Below are 24,558 nucleotides of genomic sequence, written 5' to 3' on the forward strand. Positions count from 1 at the left end.
ATGCATCAGGTAGGTGCACAATAGCATAGCCTAACCCTCTGTACTTTGGTCTATATTGATGCGGGACATAGACAGCCAGCTGATGACCAATCCATTAGTGCAATGGATGGCTGGAAGCATTTGTCTTTGCCTTTGCAATACCACAGAAGCAATGCATGGTCAATGTACAGCAATGACACACCTGTGTGAACAGCCAGGAGACCCCCCCCCCCCCCCCATGTTATGTTACATAGTTACATAGTTAGTACGGTCGAAAAAAGACATATGTCCATCACGTTCAACCAGGGAATTAAGGGGTAGGGGTGTGGCGCGATATTGGGGAAGGGATGAGATTTTATATTTCTTCATAAGCATTAATCTTATTTTGTCAATTAGGAACATTCAGCACCCACCCGCTATCAAGGCAGCTGCCTATCATGTCATGCCCTACCTGCACAGGTGTGCTGGCTACTCAAATGATCCAATTAAGGAGGCCATTTAGTCAGCAGCAGCAGAAGTCCTGTGCCTGGACGCTCCAACAGGGGCCAGACACAAGCAGAAGCAGCAGAAGCAGCAGCAGCACCACCTTTTGTTTTTTGGCTGCAGCAGCAGCAAGGCCCACAGGGCTGGCTAGCTGGCTAGCCAGCAAGCAGGTAGCAATGAAAGTAGGAATCTTTCTTTTTAACCCTGTAAGGGGGTGGTGCACTGTACCCGAAGATACTGCCATATCGGGTCAATGCATAGGGCGACGGAAGCAAGCTTCGAAATCGGCCCCCGTTCTCAAAAATCCATTTAATATATGGTCCCCAGATAGGGGACGTATCAGATATTAAACTGATAAGAACAGATACTACACTTGATCTTAGCCAAAAGGCCGAGAAGCGATAACCGTGAAAGGGGCGGGCCCAACAAGGTCCCCTTCATGGGCACTATCACTGCTTGCTGTCAGGGAGGCTGCCAGACAATTTTCCATGCACACTCTGGGCTGGGGGGCAGTCAACCACCAGTACACACAGCAGAACCTAAACCCATACCATTATTGCTAAGCAGCAAGACAGGGGCCCATTGCACTCCCACGGGGCCTTTTTAAATGCAATCCATAACCCGGATTTGCCAGGAACCCTTCTTACTCCTCCTACTTGCATGTGACACTGGGCTTAGGATCTGCATAGGAAACACACACACAAGCACACACCTACCTTTGTTGCCTGCAGATGCCTCCTTGGCTGTCCCCAAACGGTATCAAACCAACACCCACGGGAAGCTGTAAGCATAGAGGACATGCCTGCACCCCATTGGACTTACCTGTGTGGGTTAAATCCGGGTTATTTGACAACCTATGGCGGTGATGGTTCTGCTCAGGCAGAGCAGTGCTGATGCTCCTCATAAAGCTGTCGCTGCTGTGAAGGTTCTAGGTGACATCACAAATCCCTTTGGTTACATACACAACAAAGCTGGGTTGTTGTTGTTTACACTCTGCAAGGCCTGTGGAAGTGAGTGACATCATAGCACTGTAGTTCTGAGGGTTCAAGATGGATGCAACAATCTCCTGTTGCTTCTATGAAGGCCGTAATAGACGACATCACCAAACAGCTCCATAGTCACATACACAGCAAAGGAGAGATGTTGTTTACACCTAGTGATGTCAGTGGTATTGAGTGACATCACAGCACAGTGCTAAGGCTCCTGGGCCTGGACACAGCAGCGGCTGCAATATCTCAACGGAGAATACGTTTATATCTATGTGTGTGTGTGCGCATATATATATATATATATATATATATATATATATATATATATATATTTCTCCGCCGAAATCACTTTTAAACCCATTTCCACCTTTTTTTCCCTTCTCTTCCTCTTACTTTTTTTTCACGTTTTTTTACGTTTTTCTCCTTTTCGCCTCTTTTCTGGGCGTATTATTCTTCTTTTTCTTCTTTTTTTTCGTCTAATGCATACCCCATCAGTGCAGCAATGCTTATTCAATACCGCCAGCAGATGGAGACACTGGGGGATAATTTTCTAAGGATTTATACTGATTTTTCCTGTCTGAATTTGTCGCACAGAAAGTTGCAGGCCAAATATGTGTGACATTTCTGCGACTTTAGCTTCTAGAGCATTTTTACAACATTATACATAGGTGCTGAATACATAAAAAGCGACTGTTCAGCGACAGACAAGTCGCATCGGCTGAAAGTAGGCCAGAATGTCAGTCCATGTTGGAGCAGGTTTAGATACAGTCTAAAGCATAGATCTCAAAGTCTGTGCACAGAATTTAGCAAGGGCCTCGCACCTTCTGATGCATCAGGTAGGTGCACAATAGCATAGCCTAACCCTCTGTACTTTGGTCTATATTGATGCGGGACATAGACAGCCAGCTGATGACCAATCCATTAGTGCAATGGATGGCTGGAAGCATTTGTCTTTGCCTTTGCAATACCACAGAAGCAATGCATGGTCAATGTACAGCAATGACACACCTGTGTGAACAGCCAGGAGACCCCCCCCCCCCCATGTTATGTTACATAGTTACATAGTTAGTACGGTCGAAAAAAGACATATGTCCATCACGTTCAACCAGGGAATTAAGGGGTAGGGGTGTGGCGCGATATTGGGGAAGGGATGAGATTTTATATTTCTTCATAAGCATTAATCTTATTTTGTCAATTAGGAACATTCAGCACCCACCCGCTATCAAGGCAGCTGCCTATCATGTCATGCCCTACCTGCACAGGTGTGCTGGCTACTCAAATGATCCAATTAAGGAGGCCATTTAGTCAGCAGCAGCAGAAGTCCTGTGCCTGGACGCTCCAACAGGGGCCAGACACAAGCAGAAGCAGAAGCAGCAGAAGCAGCAGCAGCACCACCTTTTGTTTTTTGGCTGCAGCAGCAGCAAGGCCCACAGGGCTGGCTAGCTGGCTAGCCAGCAAGCAGGTAGCAATGAAAGTAGGAATCTTTCTTTTTAACCCTGTAAGGGGGTGGTGCACTGTACCCGAAGATACTGCCATATCGGGTCAATGCATAGGGCGACGGAAGCAAGCTTCGAAATCGGCCCCCGTTCTCAAAAATCCATTTAATATATGGTCCCCAGATAGGGGACGTATCAGATATTAAACTGATAAGAACAGATACTACACTTGATCTTAGCCAAAAGGCCGAGAAGCGATAACCGTGAAAGGGGCGGGCCCAACAAGGTCCCCTTCATGGGCACTATCACTGCTTGCTGTCAGGGAGGCTGCCAGACAATTTTCCATGCACACTCTGGGCTGGGGGGCAGTCAACCACCAGTACACACAGCAGAACCTAAACCCATACCATTATTGCTAAGCAGCAAGACAGGGGCCCATTGCACTCCCACGGGGCCTTTTTAAATGCAATCCATAACCCGGATTTGCCAGGAACCCTTCTTACTCCTCCTACTTGCATGTGACACTGGGCTTAGGATCTGCATAGGAAACACACACACAAGCACACACCTACCTTTGTTGCCTGCAGATGCCTCCTTGGCTGTCCCCAAACGGTATCAAACCAACACCCACGGGAAGCTGTAAGCATAGAGGACATGCCTGCACCCCATTGGACTTACCTGTGTGGGTTAAATCCGGGTTATTTGACAACCTATGGCGGTGATGGTTCTGCTCAGGCAGAGCAGTGCTGATGCTCCTCATAAAGCTGTCGCTGCTGTGAAGGTTCTAGGTGACATCACAAATCCCTTTGGTTACATACACAACAAAGCTGGGTTGTTGTTGTTTACACTCTGCAAGGCCTGTGGAAGTGAGTGACATCATAGCACTGTAGTTCTGAGGGTTCAAGATGGATGCAACAATCTCCTGTTGCTTCTATGAAGGCCGTAATAGACGACATCACCAAACAGCTCCATAGTCACATACACAGCAAAGGAGAGATGTTGTTTACACCTAGTGATGTCAGTGGTATTGAGTGACATCACAGCACAGTGCTAAGGCTCCTGGGCCTGGACACAGCAGCGGCTGCAATATCTCAACGGAGAATACGTTTATATCTATGTGTGTGTGTGCGCATATATATATATATATATATATATATATATATATATATATATATTTCTCCGCCGAAATCACTTTTAAACCCATTTCCACCTTTTTTTCCCTTCTCTTCCTCTTACTTTTTTTTCACGTTTTTTTACGTTTTTCTCCTTTTCGCCTCTTTTCTGGGCGTATTATTCTTCTTTTTCTTCTTTTTTTTCGTCTAATGCATACCCCATCAGTGCAGCAATGCTTATTCAATACCGCCAGCAGATGGAGACACTGGGGGATAATTTTCTAAGGATTTATACTGATTTTTCCTGTCTGAATTTGTCGCACAGAAAGTTGCAGGCCAAATATGTGTGACATTTCTGCGACTTTAGCTTCTAGAGCATTTTTACAACATTATACATAGGTGCTGAATACATAAAAAGCGACTGTTCAGCGACAGACAAGTCGCATCGGCTGAAAGTAGGCCAGAATGTCAGTCCATGTTGGAGCAGGTTTAGATACAGTCTAAAGCATAGATCTCAAAGTCTGTGCACAGAATTTAGCAAGGGCCTCGCACCTTCTGATGCATCAGGTAGGTGCACAATAGCATAGCCTAACCCTCTGTACTTTGGTCTATATTGATGCGGGACATAGACAGCCAGCTGATGACCAATCCATTAGTGCAATGGATGGCTGGAAGCATTTGTCTTTGCCTTTGCAATACCACAGAAGCAATGCATGGTCAATGTACAGCAATGACACACCTGTGTGAACAGCCAGGAAGACCCCCCCCCCCCCCATGTTATGTTACATAGTTACATAGTTAGTACGGTCGAAAAAAGACATATGTCCATCACGTTCAACCAGGGAATTAAGGGGTAGGGGTGTGGCGCGATATTGGGGAAGGGATGAGATTTTATATTTCTTCATAAGCATTAATCTTATTTTGTCAATTAGGAACATTCAGCACCCACCCGCTATCAAGGCAGCTGCCTATCATGTCATGCCCTACCTGCACAGGTGTGCTGGCTACTCAAATGATCCAATTAAGGAGGCCATTTAGTCAGCAGCAGCAGAAGTCCTGTGCCTGGACGCTCCAACAGGGGCCAGACACAAGCAGAAGCAGAAGCAGCAGAAGCAGCAGCAGCACCACCTTTTGTTTTTTGGCTGCAGCAGCAGCAAGGCCCACAGGGCTGGCTAGCTGGCTAGCCAGCAAGCAGGTAGCAATGAAAGTAGGAATCTTTCTTTTTAACCCTGTAAGGGGGTGGTGCACTGTACCCGAAGATACTGCCATATCGGGTCAATGCATAGGGCGACGGAAGCAAGCTTCGAAATCGGCCCCCGTTCTCAAAAATCCATTTAATATATGGTCCCCAGATAGGGGACGTATCAGATATTAAACTGATAAGAACAGATACTACACTTGATCTTAGCCAAAAGGCCGAGAAGCGATAACCGTGAAAGGGGCGGGCCCAACAAGGTCCCCTTCATGGGCACTATCACTGCTTGCTGTCAGGGAGGCTGCCAGACAATTTTCCATGCACACTCTGGGCTGGGGGGCAGTCAACCACCAGTACACACAGCAGAACCTAAACCCATACCATTATTGCTAAGCAGCAAGACAGGGGCCCATTGCACTCCCACGGGGCCTTTTTAAATGCAATCCATAACCCGGATTTGCCAGGAACCCTTCTTACTCCTCCTACTTGCATGTGACACTGGGCTTAGGATCTGCATAGGAAACACACACACAAGCACACACCTACCTTTGTTGCCTGCAGATGCCTCCTTGGCTGTCCCCAAACGGTATCAAACCAACACCCACGGGAAGCTGTAAGCATAGAGGACATGCCTGCACCCCATTGGACTTACCTGTGTGGGTTAAATCCGGGTTATTTGACAACCTATGGCGGTGATGGTTCTGCTCAGGCAGAGCAGTGCTGATGCTCCTCATAAAGCTGTCGCTGCTGTGAAGGTTCTAGGTGACATCACAAATCCCTTTGGTTACATACACAACAAAGCTGGGTTGTTGTTGTTTACACTCTGCAAGGCCTGTGGAAGTGAGTGACATCATAGCACTGTAGTTCTGAGGGTTCAAGATGGATGCAACAATCTCCTGTTGCTTCTATGAAGGCCGTAATAGACGACATCACCAAACAGCTCCATAGTCACATACACAGCAAAGGAGAGATGTTGTTTACACCTAGTGATGTCAGTGGTATTGAGTGACATCACAGCACAGTGCTAAGGCTCCTGGGCCTGGACACAGCAGCGGCTGCAATATCTCAACGGAGAATACGTTTATATCTATGTGTGTGTGTGCGCATATATATATATATATATATATATATATATATATATATATATATATATTTCTCCGCCGAAATCACTTTTAAACCCATTTCCACCTTTTTTTCCCTTCTCTTCCTCTTACTTTTTTTTCACGTTTTTTTACGTTTTTCTCCTTTTCGCCTCTTTTCTGGGCGTATTATTCTTCTTTTTCTTCTTTTTTTTCGTCTAATGCATACCCCATCAGTGCAGCAATGCTTATTCAATACCGCCAGCAGATGGAGACGCCAGCAGATGGAGACACTGGGGGATAATTTTCTAAGGATTTATACTGATTTTTCCTGTCTGAATTTGTCGCACAGAAAGTTGCAGGCCAAATATGTGTGACATTTCTGCGACTTTAGCTTCTAGAGCATTTTTACAACATTATACATAGGTGCTGAATACATAAAAAGCGACTGTTCAGCGACAGACAAGTCGCATCGGCTGAAAGTAGGCCAGAATGTCAGTCCATGTTGGAGCAGGTTTAGATACAGTCTAAAGCATAGATCTCAAAGTCTGTGCACAGAATTTAGCAAGGGCCTCGCACCTTCTGATGCATCAGGTAGGTGCACAATAGCATAGCCTAACCCTCTGTACTTTGGTCTATATTGATGCGGGACATAGACAGCCAGCTGATGACCAATCCATTAGTGCAATGGATGGCTGGAAGCATTTGTCTTTGCCTTTGCAATACCACAGAAGCAATGCATGGTCAATGTACAGCAATGACACACCTGTGTGAACAGCCAGGAGACCCCCCCCCCATGTTATGTTACATAGTTACATAGTTAGTACGGTCGAAAAAAGACATATGTCCATCACGTTCAACCAGGGAATTAAGGGGTAGGGGTGTGGCGCGATATTGGGGAAGGGATGAGATTTTATATTTCTTCATAAGCATTAATCTTATTTTGTCAATTAGGAACATTCAGCACCCACCCGCTATCAAGGCAGCTGCCTATCATGTCATGCCCTACCTGCACAGGTGTGCTGGCTACTCAAATGATCCAATTAAGGAGGCCATTTAGTCAGCAGCAGCAGAAGTCCTGTGCCTGGACGCTCCAACAGGGGCCAGACACAAGCAGAAGCAGAAGCAGCAGAAGCAGCAGCAGCACCACCTTTTGTTTTTTGGCTGCAGCAGCAGCAAGGCCCACAGGGCTGGCTAGCTGGCTAGCCAGCAAGCAGGTAGCAATGAAAGTAGGAATCTTTCTTTTTAACCCTGTAAGGGGGTGGTGCACTGTACCCGAAGATACTGCCATATCGGGTCAATGCATAGGGCGACGGAAGCAAGCTTCGAAATCGGCCCCCGTTCTCAAAAATCCATTTAATATATGGTCCCCAGATAGGGGACGTATCAGATATTAAACTGATAAGAACAGATTTTTTTTTTTTTTTTTTATCTAAAGCCGAGGAACGTGCTTTCGATTCACCCAAAGTGCAAGAAAAAGTGCAAACGTGTTACACTAAAAAAACGTGCACAAAGGATGCGGTCTATCGCAAGCCCTTCTCCGATAGGAGAGAGGCCCCCCAACAAACCTTACCCTTCGCCTCCGGACCAAAAGGTACCTGCGAGGTTCCAGGTTCGATGTCCCTTTTCGCCGAAGCTACTAGGGGACCACAAATGCTCCCGGCATCCCCCTTGGCGTCAGCCAAGGTATCTGCCCGCAGAGCCGATTACGGTAGGTACCCTGCCAAAGCAGGAGTACCCGGGGTGTTTGCAGGGAGGTGCGGAACCTAATGGCCACACACACCTCCCCTAGACCGCCAGGAGGGACACCCAGAAGGGCTACCGCATCCTGACCAATCCTGTGAACACACAACACGCAAAAAGTGACACAGTGAGACAAAAAAGAAATAAATAAGTGAATGTGTGCAGATATACTGCCCGGACATCCGGCCGGATCTATAAAAATTTCTCTGATCCTAGCCAGAAGGCCGGGAATCAAGAGGTGAGTGCCACAAGGTGAAGAGATTATGGTGCCCGTGCTTCAACTCAGTGAGTCTATTCTCCCAGTGAGTTTCGGCACCTCAGGGTCACCACTCCCCGAGGCACAAAAGTACCTCGGCTCTAGACCCTCTCAGCCTCATGGCGAGACCCGGAGGGAACAGGTCACATCGGGGCAGCCGTCGAGCTGATTCCTCAGAACCAGCCCCGGAAAGCCCTGGTACACCTGCATCCTCCATGCAGCACCCATCCCCACCAGCATGAAAACTGATAAGAACAGATACTACACTTGATCTTAGCCAAAAGGCCGAGAAGCGATAACCGTGAAAGGGGCGGGCCCAACAAGGTCCCCTTCATGGGCACTATCACTGCTTGCTGTCAGGGAGGCTGCCAGACAATTTTCCATGCACACTCTGGGCTGGGGGGCAGTCAACCACCAGTACACACAGCAGAACCTAAACCCATACCATTATTGCTAAGCAGCAAGACAGGGGCCCATTGCACTCCCACGGGGCCTTTTTAAATGCAATCCATAACCCGGATTTGCCAGGAACCCTTCTTACTCCTCCTACTTGCATGTGACACTGGGCTTAGGATCTGCATAGGAAACACACACACAAGCACACACCTACCTTTGTTGCCTGCAGATGCCTCCTTGGCTGTCCCCAAACGGTATCAAACCAACACCCACGGGAAGCTGTAAGCATAAAGGACATGCCTGCACCCCATTGGACTTACCTGTGTGGGTTAAATCCGGGTTATTTGACAACCTATGGCGGTGATGGTTCTGCTCAGGCAGAGCAGTGCTGATGCTCCTCATAAAGCTGTCGCTGCTGTGAAGGTTCTAGGTGACATCACAAATCCCTTTGGTTACATACACAACAAAGCTGGGTTGTTGTTGTTTACACTCTGCAAGGCCTGTGGAAGTGAGTGACATCATAGCACTGTAGTTCTGAGGGTTCAAGATGGATGCAACAATCTCCTGTTGCTTCTATGAAGGCCGTAATAGACGACATCACCAAACAGCTCCATAGTCACATACACAGCAAAGGAGAGATGTTGTTTACACCTAGTGATGTCAGTGGTATTGAGTGACATCACAGCACAGTGCTAAGGCTCCTGGGCCTGGACACAGCAGCGGCTGCAATATCTCAACGGAGAATACGTTTATATCTATGTGTGTGTGTGCGCATATATATATATATATATATATATATATATATATATATATATATATTTCTCCGCCGAAATCACTTTTAAACCCATTTCCACCTTTTTTTCCCTTCTCTTCCTCTTACTTTTTTTTCACGTTTTTTTACGTTTTTCTCCTTTTCGCCTCTTTTCTGGGCGTATTATTCTTCTTTTTCTTCTTTTTTTTCGTCTAATGCATACCCCATCAGTGCAGCAATGCTTATTCAATACCGCCAGCAGATGGAGACACTGGGGGATAATTTTCTAAGGATTTATACTGATTTTTCCTGTCTGAATTTGTCGCACAGAAAGTTGCAGGCCAAATATGTGTGACATTTCTGCGACTTTAGCTTCTAGAGCATTTTTACAACATTATACATAGGTGCTGAATACATAAAAAGCGACTGTTCAGCGACAGACAAGTCGCATCGGCTGAAAGTAGGCCAGAATGTCAGTCCATGTTGGAGCAGGTTTAGATACAGTCTAAAGCATAGATCTCAAAGTCTGTGCACAGAATTTAGCAAGGGCCTCGCACCTTCTGATGCATCAGGTAGGTGCACAATAGCATAGCCTAACCCTCTGTACTTTGGTCTATATTGATGCGGGACATAGACAGCCAGCTGATGACCAATCCATTAGTGCAATGGATGGCTGGAAGCATTTGTCTTTGCCTTTGCAATACCACAGAAGCAATGCATGGTCAATGTACAGCAATGACACACCTGTGTGAACAGCCAGGAGACCCCCCCCCCCCCCCCATGTTATGTTACATAGTTACATAGTTAGTACGGTCGAAAAAAGACATATGTCCATCACGTTCAACCAGGGAATTAAGGGGTAGGGGTGTGGCGCGATATTGGGGAAGGGATGAGATTTTATATTTCTTCATAAGCATTAATCTTATTTTGTCAATTAGGAACATTCAGCACCCACCCGCTATCAAGGCAGCTGCCTATCATGTCATGCCCTACCTGCACAGGTGTGCTGGCTACTCAAATGATCCAATTAAGGAGGCCATTTAGTCAGCAGCAGCAGAAGTCCTGTGCCTGGACGCTCCAACAGGGGCCAGACACAAGCAGAAGCAGAAGCAGCAGAAGCAGCAGCAGCACCACCTTTTGTTTTTTGGCTGCAGCAGCAGCAAGGCCCACAGGGCTGGCTAGCTGGCTAGCCAGCAAGCAGGTAGCAATGAAAGTAGGAATCTTTCTTTTTAACCCTGTAAGGGGGTGGTGCACTGTACCCGAAGATACTGCCATATCGGGTCAATGCATAGGGCGACGGAAGCAAGCTTCGAAATCGGCCCCCGTTCTCAAAAATCCATTTAATATATGGTCCCCAGATAGGGGACGTATCAGATATTAAACTGATAAGAACAGATTTTTTTTTTTTTTTTTTTTTATCTAAAGCCGAGGAACGTGCTTTCGATTCACCCAAAGTGCAAGAAAAAGTGCAAACGTGTTACACTAAAAAAACGTGCACAAAGGATGCGGTCTATCGCAAGCCCTTCTCCGATAGGAGAGAGGCCCCCCAACAAACCTTACCCTTCGCCTCCGGACCAAAAGGTACCTGCGAGGTTCCAGGTTCGATGTCCCTTTTCGCCGAAGCTACTAGGGGACCACAAATGCTCCCGGCATCCCCCTTGGCGTTAGCCAAGGTATCTGCCCGCAGAGCCGATTACGGTAGGTACCCTGCCAAAGCAGGAGTACCCGGGGTGTTTGCAGGGAGGTGCGGAACCTAATGGCCACACACACCTCCCCTAGACCGCCAGGAGGGACACCCAGAAGGGCTACCGCATCCTGACCAATCCTGTGAACACACAACACGCAAAAAGTGACACAGTGAGACAAAAAAGAAATAAATAAGTGAATGTGTGCAGATATACTGCCCGGACATCCGGCCGGATCTATAAAAATTTCTCTGATCCTAGCCAGAAGGCCGGGAATCAAGAGGTGAGTGCCACAAGGTGAAGAGATTATGGTGCCCGTGCTTCAACTCAGTGAGTCTATTCTCCCAGTGAGTTTCGGCACCTCAGGGTCACCACTCCCCGAGGCACAAAAGTACCTCGGCTCTAGACCCTCTCAGCCTCATGGCGAGACCCGGAGGGAACAGGTCACATCGGGGCAGCCGTCGAGCTGATTCCTCAGAACCAGCCCCGGAAAGCCCTGGTACACCTGCATCCTCCATGCAGCACCCATCCCCACCAGCATGAAAACTGATAAGAACAGATACTACACTTGATCTTAGCCAAAAGGCCGAGAAGCGATAACCGTGAAAGGGGCGGGCCCAACAAGGTCCCCTTCATGGGCACTATCACTGCTTGCTGTCAGGGAGGCTGCCAGACAATTTTCCATGCACACTCTGGGCTGGGGGGCAGTCAACCACCAGTACACACAGCAGAACCTAAACCCATACCATTATTGCTAAGCAGCAAGACAGGGGCCCATTGCACTCCCACGGGGCCTTTTTAAATGCAATCCATAACCCGGATTTGCCAGGAACCCTTCTTACTCCTCCTACTTGCATGTGACACTGGGCTTAGGATCTGCATAGGAAACACACACACAAGCACACACCTACCTTTGTTGCCTGCAGATGCCTCCTTGGCTGTCCCCAAACGGTATCAAACCAACACCCACGGGAAGCTGTAAGCATAGAGGACATGCCTGCACCCCATTGGACTTACCTGTGTGGGTTAAATCCGGGTTATTTGACAACCTATGGCGGTGATGGTTCTGCTCAGGCAGAGCAGTGCTGATGCTCCTCATAAAGCTGTCGCTGCTGTGAAGGTTCTAGGTGACATCACAAATCCCTTTGGTTACATACACAACAAAGCTGGGTTGTTGTTGTTTACACTCTGTAAGGCCTGTGGAAGTGAGTGACATCATAGCACTGTAGTTCTGAGGGTTCAAGATGGATGCAACAATCTCCTGTTGCTTCTATGAAGGCCGTAATAGACGACATCACCAAACAGCTCCATAGTCACATACACAGCAAAGGAGAGATGTTGTTTACACCTAGTGATGTCAGTGGTATTGAGTGACATCACAGCACAGTGCTAAGGCTCCTGGGCCTGGACACAGCAGCGGCTGCAATATCTCAACGGAGAATACGTTTATATCTATGTGTGTGTGTGCGCATATATATATATATATATATATATATATATATATATATATATATATTTCTCCGCCGAAATCACTTTTAAACCCATTTCCACCTTTTTTTCCCTTCTCTTCCTCTTACTTTTTTTTCACGTTTTTTTACGTTTTTCTCCTTTTCGCCTCTTTTCTGGGCGTATTATTCTTCTTTTTCTTCTTTTTTTTCGTCTAATGCATACCCCATCAGTGCAGCAATGCTTATTCAATACCGCCAGCAGATGGAGACACTGGGGGATAATTTTCTAAGGATTTATACTGATTTTTCCTGTCTGAATTTGTCGCACAGAAAGTTGCAGGCCAAATATGTGTGACATTTCTGCGACTTTAGCTTCTAGAGCATTTTTACAACATTATACATAGGTGCTGAATACATAAAAAGCGACTGTTCAGCGACAGACAAGTCGCATCGGCTGAAAGTAGGCCAGAATGTCAGTCCATGTTGGAGCAGGTTTAGATACAGTCTAAAGCATAGATCTCAAAGTCTGTGCACAGAATTTAGCAAGGGCCTCGCACCTTCTGATGCATCAGGTAGGTGCACAATAGCATAGCCTAACCCTCTGTACTTTGGTCTATATTGATGCGGGACATAGACAGCCAGCTGATGACCAATCCATTAGTGCAATGGATGGCTGGAAGCATTTGTCTTTGCCTTTGCAATACCACAGAAGCAATGCATGGTCAATGTACAGCAATGACACACCTGTGTGAACAGCCAGGAGACCCCCCCCCCCCCCCCCCCATGTTATGTTACATAGTTACATAGTTAGTACGGTCGAAAAAAGACATATGTCCATCACGTTCAACCAGGGAATTAAGGGGTAGGGGTGTGGCGCGATATTGGGGAAGGGATGAGATTTTATATTTCTTCATAAGCATTAATCTTATTTTGTCAATTAGGAACATTCAGCACCCACCCGCTATCAAGGCAGCTGCCTATCATGTCATGCCCTACCTGCACAGGTGTGCTGGCTACTCAAATGATCCAATTAAGGAGGCCATTTAGTCAGCAGCAGCAGAAGTCCTGTGCCTGGACGCTCCAACAGGGGCCAGACACAAGCAGAAGCAGAAGCAGCAGAAGCAGCAGCAGCACCACCTTTTGTTTTTTGGCTGCAGCAGCAGCAAGGCCCACAGGGCTGGCTAGCTGGCTAGCCAGCAAGCAGGTAGCAATGAAAGTAGGAATCTTTCTTTTTAACCCTGTAAGGGGGTGGTGCACTGTACCCGAAGATACTGCCATATCGGGTCAATGCATAGGGCGACGGAAGCAAGCTTCGAAATCGGCCCCCGTTCTCAAAAATCCATTTAATATATGGTCCCCAGATAGGGGACGTATCAGATATTAAACTGATAAGAACAGATACTACACTTGATCTTAGCCAAAAGGCCGAGAAGCGATAACCGTGAAAGGGGCGGGCCCAACAAGGTCCCCTTCATGGGCACTATCACTGCTTGCTGTCAGGGAGGCTGCCAGACAATTTTCCATGCACACTCTGGGCTGGGGGGCAGTCAACCACCAGTACACACAGCAGAACCTAAACCCATACCATTATTGCTAAGCAGCAAGACAGGGGCCCATTGCACTCCCACGGGGCCTTTTTAAATGCAATCCATAACCCGGATTTGCCAGGAACCCTTCTTACTCCTCCTACTTGCATGTGACACTGGGCTTAGGATCTGCATAGGAAACACACACACAAGCACACACCTACCTTTGTTGCCTGCAGATGCCTCCTTGGCTGTCCCCAAACGGTATCAAACCAACACCCACGGGAAGCTGTAAGCATAGAGGACATGCCTGCACCCCATTGGACTTACCTGTGTGGGTTAAATCCGGGTTATTTGACAACCTATGGCGGTGATGGTTCTGCTCAGGCAGAGCAGTGCTGATGCTCCTCATAAAGCTGTCGCTGCTGTGAAGGTTCTAGGTGACATCACAAATCCCTTTGGTTACATACACAACAAAGCTGGGTTGTTGTTGTTTACACTCTGCAAGGCCTGTGGAAGTGAGTGACATCATAGCACTGTAGTTCTGAGGGTTCAAGATGGATGCAACAATCTCCTGTTGCTTCTATGAAGGCCGTAATAGACGACATCACCAAACAGCTCCATAGTCACATACACAGCAAAGGAGAGATGTTGTTTACACCTAGTGATGTCAGTGGTATTGAGTGACATCACAGCACAGTGCTAAGGCTCCTGGGCCTGGACACAGCAGCGGCTGCAATATCTCAACGGAGAATATGTTTATATCTATGTGTGTGTGTGCGCATATATATATATATATATATATATATATATATATATATATATATATTTCTCCGCCGAAATCACTTTTAAACCCATTTCCACCTTTTTTTCCCTTCTCTTCCTCTTACTTTTTTTTCACGTTTTTTTACGTTTTTCTCCTTTTCGCCTCTTTTCTGGGCGTATTATTCTTCTTTTTCTTCTTTTTTTTCGTCTAATGCATACCCCATCAGTGCAGCAATGCTTATTCAATACCGCCAGCAGATGGAGACACTGGGGGATAATTTTCTAAGGATTTATACTGATTTTTCCTGTCTAAATTTGTCGCACAGAAAGTTGCAGGCCAAATATGTGTGACATTTCTGCGACTTTAGCTTCTAGAGCATTTTTACAACATTATACATAGGTGCTGAATACATAAAAAGCGACTGTTCAGCGACAGACAAGTCGCATCGGCTGAAAGTAGGCCAGAATGTCAGTCCATGTTGGAGCAGGTTTAGATACAGTCTAAAGCATAGATCTCAAAGTCTGTGCACAGAATTTAGCAAGGGCCTCGCACCTTCTGATGCATCAGGTAGGTGCACAATAGCATAGCCTAACCCTCTGTACTTTGGTCTATATTGATGCGGGACATAGACAGCCAGCTGATGACCAATCCATTAGTGCAATGGATGGCTGGAAGCATTTGTCTTTGCCTTTGCAATACCACAGAAGCAATGCATGGTCAATGTACAGCAATGACACACCTGTGTGAACAGCCAGGAGACCCCCCCCCCCCCCCCCCCATGTTATGTTACATAGTTACATAGTTAGTACGGTCGAAAAAAAGACATATGTCCATCACGTTCAACCAGGGAATTAAGGGGTAGGGGTGTGGCGCGATATTGGGGAAGGGATGAGATTTTATATTTCTTCATAAGCATTAATCTTATTTTGTCAATTAGGAACATTCAGCACCCACCCGCTATCAAGGCAGCTGCCTATCATGTCATGCCCTACCTGCACAGGTGTGCTGGCTACTCAAATGATCCAATTAAGGAGGCCATTTAGTCAGCAGCAGCAGAAGTCCTGTGCCTGGACGCTCCAACAGGGGCCAGACACAAGCAGAAGCAGAAGCAGCAGAAGCAGCAGCAGCACCACCTTTTGTTTTTTGGCTGCAGCAGCAGCAAGGCCCACAGGGCTGGCTAGCTGGCTAGCCAGCAAGCAGGTAGCAATGAAAGTAGGAATCTTTCTTTTTAACCCTGTAAGGGGGTGGTGCACTGTACCCGAAGATACTGCCATATCGGGTCAATGCATAGGGCGACGGAAGCAAGCTTCGAAATCGGCCCCCGTTCTCAAAAATCCATTTAATATATGGTCCCCAGATAGGGGACGTATCAGATATTAAACTGATAAGAACAGATACTACACTTGATCTTAGCCAAAAGGCCGAGAAGCGATAACCGTGAAAGGGGCGGGCCCAACAAGGTCCCCTTCATGGGCACTATCACTGCTTGCTGTCAGGGAGGCTGCCAGACAATTTTCCATGCACACTCTGGGCTGGGGGGCAGTCAACCACCAGTACACACAGCAGAACCTAAACCCATACCATTATTGCTAAGCAGCAAGACAGGGGCCCATTGCACTCCCACGGGGCCTTTTTAAATGCAATCCATAACCCGGATTTGCCAGGAACCCTTCTTACTCCTCCTACTTGCATGTGACACTGGGCTTAGGATCTGCATAGGAAACACACACACAAGCACACACCTACCTTTGTTGCCTGCAGATGCCTCCTTGGCTGTCCCCAAACGGTATCAAACCAACACCCACGGGAAGCTGTAAGCATAGAGGACATGCCTGCACCCCATTGGACTTACCTGTGTGGGTTAAATCCGGGTTATTTGACAACCTATGGCGGTGATGGTTCTGCTCAGGCAGAGCAGTGCTGATGCTCCTCATAAAGCTGTCGCTGCTGTGAAGGTTCTAGGTGACATCACAAATCCCTTTGGTTACATACACAACAAAGCTGGGTTGTTGTTGTTTACACTCTGCAAGGCCTGTGGAAGTGAGTGACATCATAGCACTGTAGTTCTGAGGGTTCAAGATGGATGCAACAATCTCCTGTTGCTTCTATGAAGGCCGTAATAGACGACATCACCAAACAGCTCCATAGTCACATACACAGCAAAGGAGAGATGTTGTTTACACCTAGTGATGTCAGTGGTATTGAGTGACATCACAGCACAGTGCTAAGGCTCCTGGGCCTGGACACAGCAGCGGCTGCAATATCTCAACGGAGAATACGTTTATATCTATGTGTGTGTGTGCGCATATATATATATATATATATATATATATATATATATATATATATATTTCTCCGCCGAAATCACTTTTAAACCCATTTCCACCTTTTTTTCCCTTCTCTTCCTCTTACTTTTTTTTCACGTTTTTTTACGTTTTTCTCCTTTTCGCCTCTTTTCTGGGCGTATTATTCTTCTTTTTCTTCTTTTTTTTCGTCTAATGCATACCCCATCAGTGCAGCAATGCTTATTCAATACCGCCAGCAGATGGAGACACTGGGGGATAATTTTCTAAGGATTTATACTGATTTTTCCTGTCTGAATTTGTCGCACAGAAAGTTGCAGGCCAAATATGTGTGACATTTCTGCGACTTTAGCTTCTAGAGCATTTTTACAACATTATACATAGGTGCTGAATACATAAAAAGCGACTGTTCAGCGACAGACAAGTCGCATCGGCTGAAAGTAGGCCAGAATGTCAGTCCATGTTGGAGCAGGTTTAGATACAGTCTAAAGCATAGATCTCAAAGTCTGTGCACAGAATTTAGCAAGGGCCTCGCACCTTCTGATGCATCAGGTAGGTGCACAATAGCATAGCCTAACCCTCTGTACTTTGGTCTATATTGATGCGGGACATAGACAGCCAGCTGATGACCAATCCATTAGTGCAATGGATGGCTGGAAGCATTTGTCTTTGCCTTTGCAATACCACAGAAGCAATGCATGGTCAATGTACAGCAATGACACACCTGTGTGAACAGCCAGGAGACCCCCCCCCCCCCCCCCCCATGTTATGTTACATAGTTACATAGTTAGTACGGTCGAAAAAAGACATATGTCCATCACGTTCAGCCAGGGAATTAAGGGGTAGGGGTGTGGCGCGATATTGGGGAAGGGATGAGATTTTATATTTCTTCATAAGCATTAATCTTATTTTGTCAATTAGGAACATTCAGCACCCACCCGCTATCAAGGCAGCTGCCTATCATGTCATGCCCTACCTGCACAGGTGTGCTGGCTACTCAAATGATCCAATTAAGGAGGCCATTTAGTCAGCAGCAGCAGAAGTCCTGTGCCTGGACGCTCCAACAGGGGCCAGACACAAGCAGAAGCAGAAGCAGCAGAAGCAGCAGCAGCACCACCTTTTGTTTTTTGGCTGCAGCAGCAGCAAGGCCCACAGGGCTGGCTAGCTGGCTAGCCAGCAAGCAGGTAGCAATGAAAGTAGGAATCTTTCTTTTTAACCCTGTAAGGGGGTGGTGCACTGTACCCGAAGATACTGCCATATCGGGTCAATGCATAGGGCGACGGAAGCAAGCTTCGAAATCGGCCCCCGTTCTCAAAAATCCATTTAATATATGGTCCCCAGATAGGGGACGTATCAGATATTAAACTGATAAGAACAGATACTACACTTGATCTTAGCCAAAAGGCCGAGAAGCGATAACCGTGAAAGGGGCGGGCCCAACAAGGTCCCCTTCATGGGCACTATCACTGCTTGCTGTCAGGGAGGCTGCCAGACAATTTTCCATGCACACTCTGGGCTGGGGGGCAGTCAACCACCAGTACACACAGCAGAACCTAAACCCATACCATTATTGCTAAGCAGCAAGACAGGGGCCCATTGCACTCCCACGGGGCCTTTTTAAATGCAATCCATAACCCGGATTTGCCAGGAACCCTTCTTACTCCTCCTACTTGCATGTGACACTGGGCTTAGGATCTGCATAGGAAACACACACACAAGCACACACCTACCTTTGTTGCCTGCAGATGCCTCCTTGGCTGTCCCCAAACGGTATCAAACCAACACCCACGGGAAGCTGTAAGCATAGAGGACATGCCTGCACCCCATTGGACTTACCTGTGTGGGTTAAATCCGGGTTATTTGACAACCTATGGCGGTGATGGTTCTGCTCAGGCAGAGCAGTGCTGATGCTCCTCATAAAGCTGTCGCTGCTGTGAAGGTTCTAGGTGACATCACAAATCCCTATGGTTACATACACAACAAAGCTGGGTTGTTGTTGTTTACACTCTGCAAGGCCTGTGGAAGTGAGTGACATCATAGCACTGTAGTTCTGAGGGTTCAAGATGGATGCAACAATCTCCTGTTGCTTCTATGAAGGCCGTAATAGACGACATCACCAAACAGCTCCATAGTCACATACACAGCAAAGGAGAGATGTTGTTTACACCTAGTGATGTCAGTGGTATTGAGTGACATCACAGCACAGTGCTAAGGCTCCTGGGCCTGGACACAGCAGCGGCTGCAATATCTCAACGGAGAATACGTTTATATCTATGTGTGTGTGTGCGCATATATATATATATATATATATATATATATATATATATATATATATATTTCTCCGCCGAAATCACTTTTAAACCCATTTCCACCTTTTTTTCCCTTCTCTTCCTCTTACTTTTTTTTCACGTTTTTTTACGTTTTTCTCCTTTTCGCCTCTTTTCTGGGCGTATTATTCTTCTTTTTCTTCTTTTTTTTCGTCTAATGCATACCCCATCAGTGCAGCAATGCTTATTCAATACCGCCAGCAGATGGAGACACTGGGGGATAATTTTCTAAGGATTTATACTGATTTTTCCTGTCTGAATTTGTCGCACAGAAAGTTGCAGGCCAAATATGTGTGACATTTCTGCGACTTTAGCTTCTAGAGCATTTTTACAACATTATACATAGGTGCTGAATACATAAAAAGCGACTGTTCAGCGACAGACAAGTCGCATCGGCTGAAAGTAGGCCAGAATGTCAGTCCATGTTGGAGCAGGTTTAGATACAGTCTAAAGCATAGATCTCAAAGTCTGTGCACAGAATTTAGCAAGGGCCTCGCACCTTCTGATGCATCAGGTAGGTGCACAATAGCATAGCCTAACCCTCTGTACTTTGGTCTATATTGATGCGGGACATAGACAGCCAGCTGATGACCAATCCATTAGTGCAATGGATGGCTGGAAGCATTTGTCTTTGCCTTTGCAATACCACAGAAGCAATGCATGGTCAATGTACAGCAATGACACACCTGTGTGAACAGCCAGGAGACCCCCCCCCCCCCATGTTATGTTACATAGTTACATAGTTAGTACGGTCGAAAAAAGACATATGTCCATCACGTTCAACCAGGGAATTAAGGGGTAGGGGTGTGGCGCGATATTGGGGAAGGGATGAGATTTTATATTTCTTCATAAGCATTAATCTTATTTTGTCAATTAGGAACATTCAGCACCCACCCGCTATCAAGGCAGCTGCCTATCATGTCATGCCCTACCTGCACAGGTGTGCTGGCTACTCAAATGATCCAATTAAGGAGGCCATTTAGTCAGCAGCAGCAGAAGTCCTGTGCCTGGACGCTCCAACAGGGGCCAGACACAAGCAGAAGCAGAAGCAGCAGAAGCAGCAGCAGCACCACCTTTTGTTTTTTGGCTGCAGCAGCAGCAAGGCCCACAGGGCTGGCTAGCTGGCTAGCCAGCAAGCAGGTAGCAATGAAAGTAGGAATCTTTCTTTTTAACCCTGTAAGGGGGTGGTGCACTGTACCCGAAGATACTGCCATATCGGGTCAATGCATAGGGCGACGGAAGCAAGCTTCGAAATCGGCCCCCGTTCTCAAAAATCCATTTAATATATGGTCCCCAGATAGGGGACGTATCAGATATTAAACTGATAAGAACAGATACTACACTTGATCTTAGCCAAAAGGCCGAGAAGCGATAACCGTGAAAGGGGCAGGCCCAACAAGGTCCCCTTCATGGGCACTATCACTGCTTGCTGTCAGGGAGGCTGCCAGACAATTTTCCATGCACACTCTGGGCTGGGGGGCAGTCAACCACCAGTACACACAGCAGAACCTAAACCCATACCATTATTGCTAAGCAGCAAGACAGGGGCCCATTGCACTCCCACGGGGCCTTTTTGAATGCAATCCATAACCCGGATTTGCCAGGAACCCTTCTTACTCCTCCTACTTGCATGTGACACTGGGCTTAGGATCTGCATAGGAAACACACACACAAGCACACACCTACCTTTGTTGCCTGCAGATGCCTCCTTGGCTGTCCCCAAACGGTATCAAACCAACACCCACGGGAAGCTGTAAGCATAGAGGACATGCCTGCACCCCATTGGACTTACCTGTGTGGGTTAAATCCGGGTTATTTGACAACCTATGGCGGTGATGGTTCTGCTCAGGCAGAGCAGTGCTGATGCTCCTCATAAAGCTGTCGCTGCTGTGAAGGTTCTAGGTGACATCACAAATCCCTTTGGTTACATACACAACAAAGCTGGGTTGTTGTTGTTTACACTCTGCAAGGCCTGTGGAAGTGAGTGACATCATAGCACTGTAGTTCTGAGGGTTCAAGATGGATGCAACAATCTCCTGTTGCTTCTATGAAGGCCGTAATAGACGACATCACCAAACAGCTCCATAGTCACATACACAGCAAAGGAGAGATGTTGTTTACACCTAGTGATGTCAGTGGTATTGAGTGACATCACAGCACAGTGCTAAGGCTCCTGGGCCTGGACACAGCAGCGGCTGCAATATCTCAACGGAGAATACGTTTATATCTATGTGTGTGTGTGCGCATATATATATATATATATATATATATATATATATATATATCTCCGCCGAAATCACTTTTAAACCCATTTCCACCTTTTTTTCCCTTCTCTTCCTCTTACTTTTTTTTCACGTTTTTTTACGTTTTTCTCCTTTTCGCCTCTTTTCTGGGCGTATTATTCTTCTTTTTCTTCTTTTTTTTCGTCTAATGCATACCCCATCAGTGCAGCAATGCTTATTCAATACCGCCAGCAGATGGAGACACTGGGGGATAATTTTCTAAGGATTTATACTGATTTTTCCTGTCTGAATTTGTCGCACAGAAAGTTGCAGGCCAAATATGTGTGACATTTCTGCGACTTTAGCTTCTAGAGCATTTTTACAACATTATACATAGGTGCTGAATACATAAAAAGCGACTGTTCAGCGACAGACAAGTCGCATCGGCTGAAAGTAGGCCAGAATGTCAGTCCATGTTGGAGCAGGTTTAGATACAGTCTAAAGCATAGATCTCAAAGTCTGTGCACAGAATTTAGCAAGGGCCTCGCACCTTCTGATGCATCAGGTAGGTGCACAATAGCATAGCCTAACCCTCTGTACTTTGGTCTATATTGATGCGGGACATAGACAGCCAGCTGATGACCAATCCATTAGTGCAAAATGGATGGCTGGAAGCATTTGTCTTTGCCTTTGCAATACCACAGAAGCAATGCATGGTCAATGTACAGCAATGACACACCTGTGTGAACAGCCAGGAGACCCCCCCCCCCCCCCCCCCCCATGTTATGTTACATAGTTACATAGTTAGTACGGTCGAAAAAAGACATATGTCCATCACGTTCAGCCAGGGAATTAAGGGGTAGGGGTGTGGCGCGATATTGGGGAAGGGATGAGATTTTATATTTCTTCATAAGCATTAATCTTATTTTGTCAATTAGGAACATTCAGCACCCACCCGCTATCAAGGCAGCTGCCTATCATGTCATGCCCTACCTGCACAGGTGTGCTGGCTACTCAAATGATCCAATTAAGGAGGCCATTTAGTCAGCAGCAGCAGAAGTCCTGTGCCTGGACGCTCCAACAGGGGCCAGACACAAGCAGAAGCAGAAGCAGCAGAAGCAGCAGCAGCACCACCTTTTGTTTTTTGGCTGCAGCAGCAGCAAGGCCCACAGGGCTGGCTAGCTGGCTAGCCAGCAAGCAGGTAGCAATGAAAGTAGGAATCTTTCTTTTTAACCCTGTAAGGGGGTGGTGCACTGTACCCGAAGATACTGCCATATCGGGTCAATGCATAGGGCGACGGAAGCAAGCTTCGAAATCGGCCCCCGTTCTCAAAAATCCATTTAATATATGGTCCCCAGATAGGGGACGTATCAGATATTAAACTGATAAGAACAGATACTACACTTGATCTTAGCCAAAAGGCCGAGAAGCGATAACCGTGAAAGGGGCGGGCCCAACAAGGTCCCCTTCATGGGCACTATCACTGCTTGCTGTCAGGGAGGCTGCCAGACAATTTTCCATGCACACTCTGGGCTGGGGGGCAGTCAACCACCAGTACACACAGCAGAACCTAAACCCATACCATTATTGCTAAGCAGCAAGACAGGGGCCCATTGCACTCCCACGGGGCCTTTTTAAATGCAATCCATAACCCGGATTTGCCAGGAACCCTTCTTACTCCTCCTACTTGCATGTGACACTGGGCTTAGGATCTGCATAGGAAACACACACACAAGCACACACCTACCTTTGTTGCCTGCAGATGCCTCCTTGGCTGTCCCCAAACGGTATCAAACCAACACCCACGGGAAGCTGTAAGCATAGAGGACATGCCTGCACCCCATTGGACTTACCTGTGTGGGTTAAATCCGGGTTATTTGACAACCTATGGCGGTGATGGTTCTGCTCAGGCAGAGCAGTGCTGATGCTCCTCATAAAGCTGTCGCTGCTGTGAAGGTTCTAGGTGACATCACAAATCCCTATGGTTACATACACAACAAAGCTGGGTTGTTGTTGTTTACACTCTGCAAGGCCTGTGGAAGTGAGTGACATCATAGCACTGTAGTTCTGAGGGTTCAAGATGGATGCAACAATCTCCTGTTGCTTCTATGAAGGCCGTAATAGACGACATCACCAAACAGCTCCATAGTCACATACACAGCAAAGGAGAGATGTTGTTTACACCTAGTGATGTCAGTGGTATTGAGTGACATCACAGCACAGTGCTAAGGCTCCTGGGCCTGGACACAGCAGCGGCTGCAATATCTCAACGGAGAATACGTTTATATCTATGTGTGTGTGTGCGCATATATATATATATATATATATATATATATATATATTTCTCCGCCGAAATCACTTTTAAACCCATTTCCACCTTTTTTTCCCTTCTCTTCCTCTTACTTTTTTTTCACGTTTTTTTACGTTTTTCTCCTTTTCGCCTCTTTTCTGGGCGTATTATTCTTCTTTTTCTTCTTTTTTTTCGTCTAATGCATACCCCATCAGTGCAGCAATGCTTATTCAATACCGCCAGCAGATGGAGACACTGGGGGATAATTTTCTAAGGATTTATACTGATTTTTCCTGTCTGAATTTGTCGCACAGAAAGTTGCAGGCCAAATATGTGTGACATTTCTGCGACTTTAGCTTCTAGAGCATTTTTACAACATTATACATAGGTGCTGAATACATAAAAAGCGACTGTTCAGCGACAGACAAGTCGCATCGGCTGAAAGTAGGCCAGAATGTCAGTCCATGTTGGAGCAGGTTTAGATACAGTCTAAAGCATAGATCTCAAAGTCTGTGCACAGAATTTAGCAAGGGCCTCGCACCTTCTGATGCATCAGGTAGGTGCACAATAGC

At 46.7% G+C, this 24,558-nt stretch overlaps 10 non-coding genes and 2 pseudogenes across 10 annotated transcripts; all 12 read right to left on the bottom strand.

Annotated features, from left to right (window-relative positions):
* Window positions 1-674: 674 nt before the first annotated feature.
* On the bottom strand, window positions 675-865 carry LOC130306878 (U2 spliceosomal RNA). Its single transcript, XR_008856162.1, has one exon. It is a non-coding gene; the product is annotated as a U2 spliceosomal RNA (small nuclear RNA).
* Window positions 866-2,955: 2,090 nt separating this feature from the next.
* On the bottom strand, window positions 2,956-3,146 carry LOC130306879 (U2 spliceosomal RNA). The gene has a single exon (XR_008856163.1). It is a non-coding gene; the product is annotated as a U2 spliceosomal RNA (small nuclear RNA).
* A 2,090-nt stretch (window positions 3,147-5,236) lies between these two features.
* Window positions 5,237-5,427, bottom strand: LOC130306880 (U2 spliceosomal RNA). The gene has a single exon (XR_008856164.1). It is a non-coding gene; the product is annotated as a U2 spliceosomal RNA (small nuclear RNA).
* Window positions 5,428-7,532: 2,105 nt separating this feature from the next.
* Window positions 7,533-7,716, bottom strand: LOC130306895 (U2 spliceosomal RNA). Its single transcript, XR_008856177.1, has one exon. It is a non-coding gene; the product is annotated as a U2 spliceosomal RNA (small nuclear RNA).
* Window positions 7,717-8,409: 693 nt separating this feature from the next.
* Window positions 8,410-8,569, bottom strand: LOC130306900 (U2 spliceosomal RNA; annotated as a pseudogene).
* A 2,093-nt stretch (window positions 8,570-10,662) lies between these two features.
* On the bottom strand, window positions 10,663-10,849 carry LOC130306896 (U2 spliceosomal RNA). The gene has a single exon (XR_008856178.1). It is a non-coding gene; the product is annotated as a U2 spliceosomal RNA (small nuclear RNA).
* Window positions 10,850-11,542: 693 nt separating this feature from the next.
* LOC130306901 (U2 spliceosomal RNA) lies at window positions 11,543-11,702 on the bottom strand (annotated as a pseudogene).
* Window positions 11,703-13,798: 2,096 nt separating this feature from the next.
* LOC130306882 (U2 spliceosomal RNA) lies at window positions 13,799-13,989 on the bottom strand. The gene has a single exon (XR_008856165.1). It is a non-coding gene; the product is annotated as a U2 spliceosomal RNA (small nuclear RNA).
* A 2,097-nt stretch (window positions 13,990-16,086) lies between these two features.
* Window positions 16,087-16,277, bottom strand: LOC130306883 (U2 spliceosomal RNA). Its single transcript, XR_008856166.1, has one exon. It is a non-coding gene; the product is annotated as a U2 spliceosomal RNA (small nuclear RNA).
* Window positions 16,278-18,373: 2,096 nt separating this feature from the next.
* LOC130306884 (U2 spliceosomal RNA) lies at window positions 18,374-18,564 on the bottom strand. The gene has a single exon (XR_008856167.1). It is a non-coding gene; the product is annotated as a U2 spliceosomal RNA (small nuclear RNA).
* A 2,092-nt stretch (window positions 18,565-20,656) lies between these two features.
* On the bottom strand, window positions 20,657-20,847 carry LOC130306885 (U2 spliceosomal RNA). Its single transcript, XR_008856168.1, has one exon. It is a non-coding gene; the product is annotated as a U2 spliceosomal RNA (small nuclear RNA).
* A 2,092-nt stretch (window positions 20,848-22,939) lies between these two features.
* On the bottom strand, window positions 22,940-23,130 carry LOC130306887 (U2 spliceosomal RNA). Its single transcript, XR_008856170.1, has one exon. It is a non-coding gene; the product is annotated as a U2 spliceosomal RNA (small nuclear RNA).
* Between the last annotated feature and the right edge of the window lie 1,428 nt (window positions 23,131-24,558).

Source organism: Hyla sarda, unplaced genomic scaffold (assembly GCF_029499605.1).
Source record: "Hyla sarda isolate aHylSar1 unplaced genomic scaffold, aHylSar1.hap1 scaffold_1410, whole genome shotgun sequence".
In the NCBI taxonomy this organism is placed as follows: Eukaryota; Metazoa; Chordata; class Amphibia; order Anura; family Hylidae; genus Hyla; species Hyla sarda.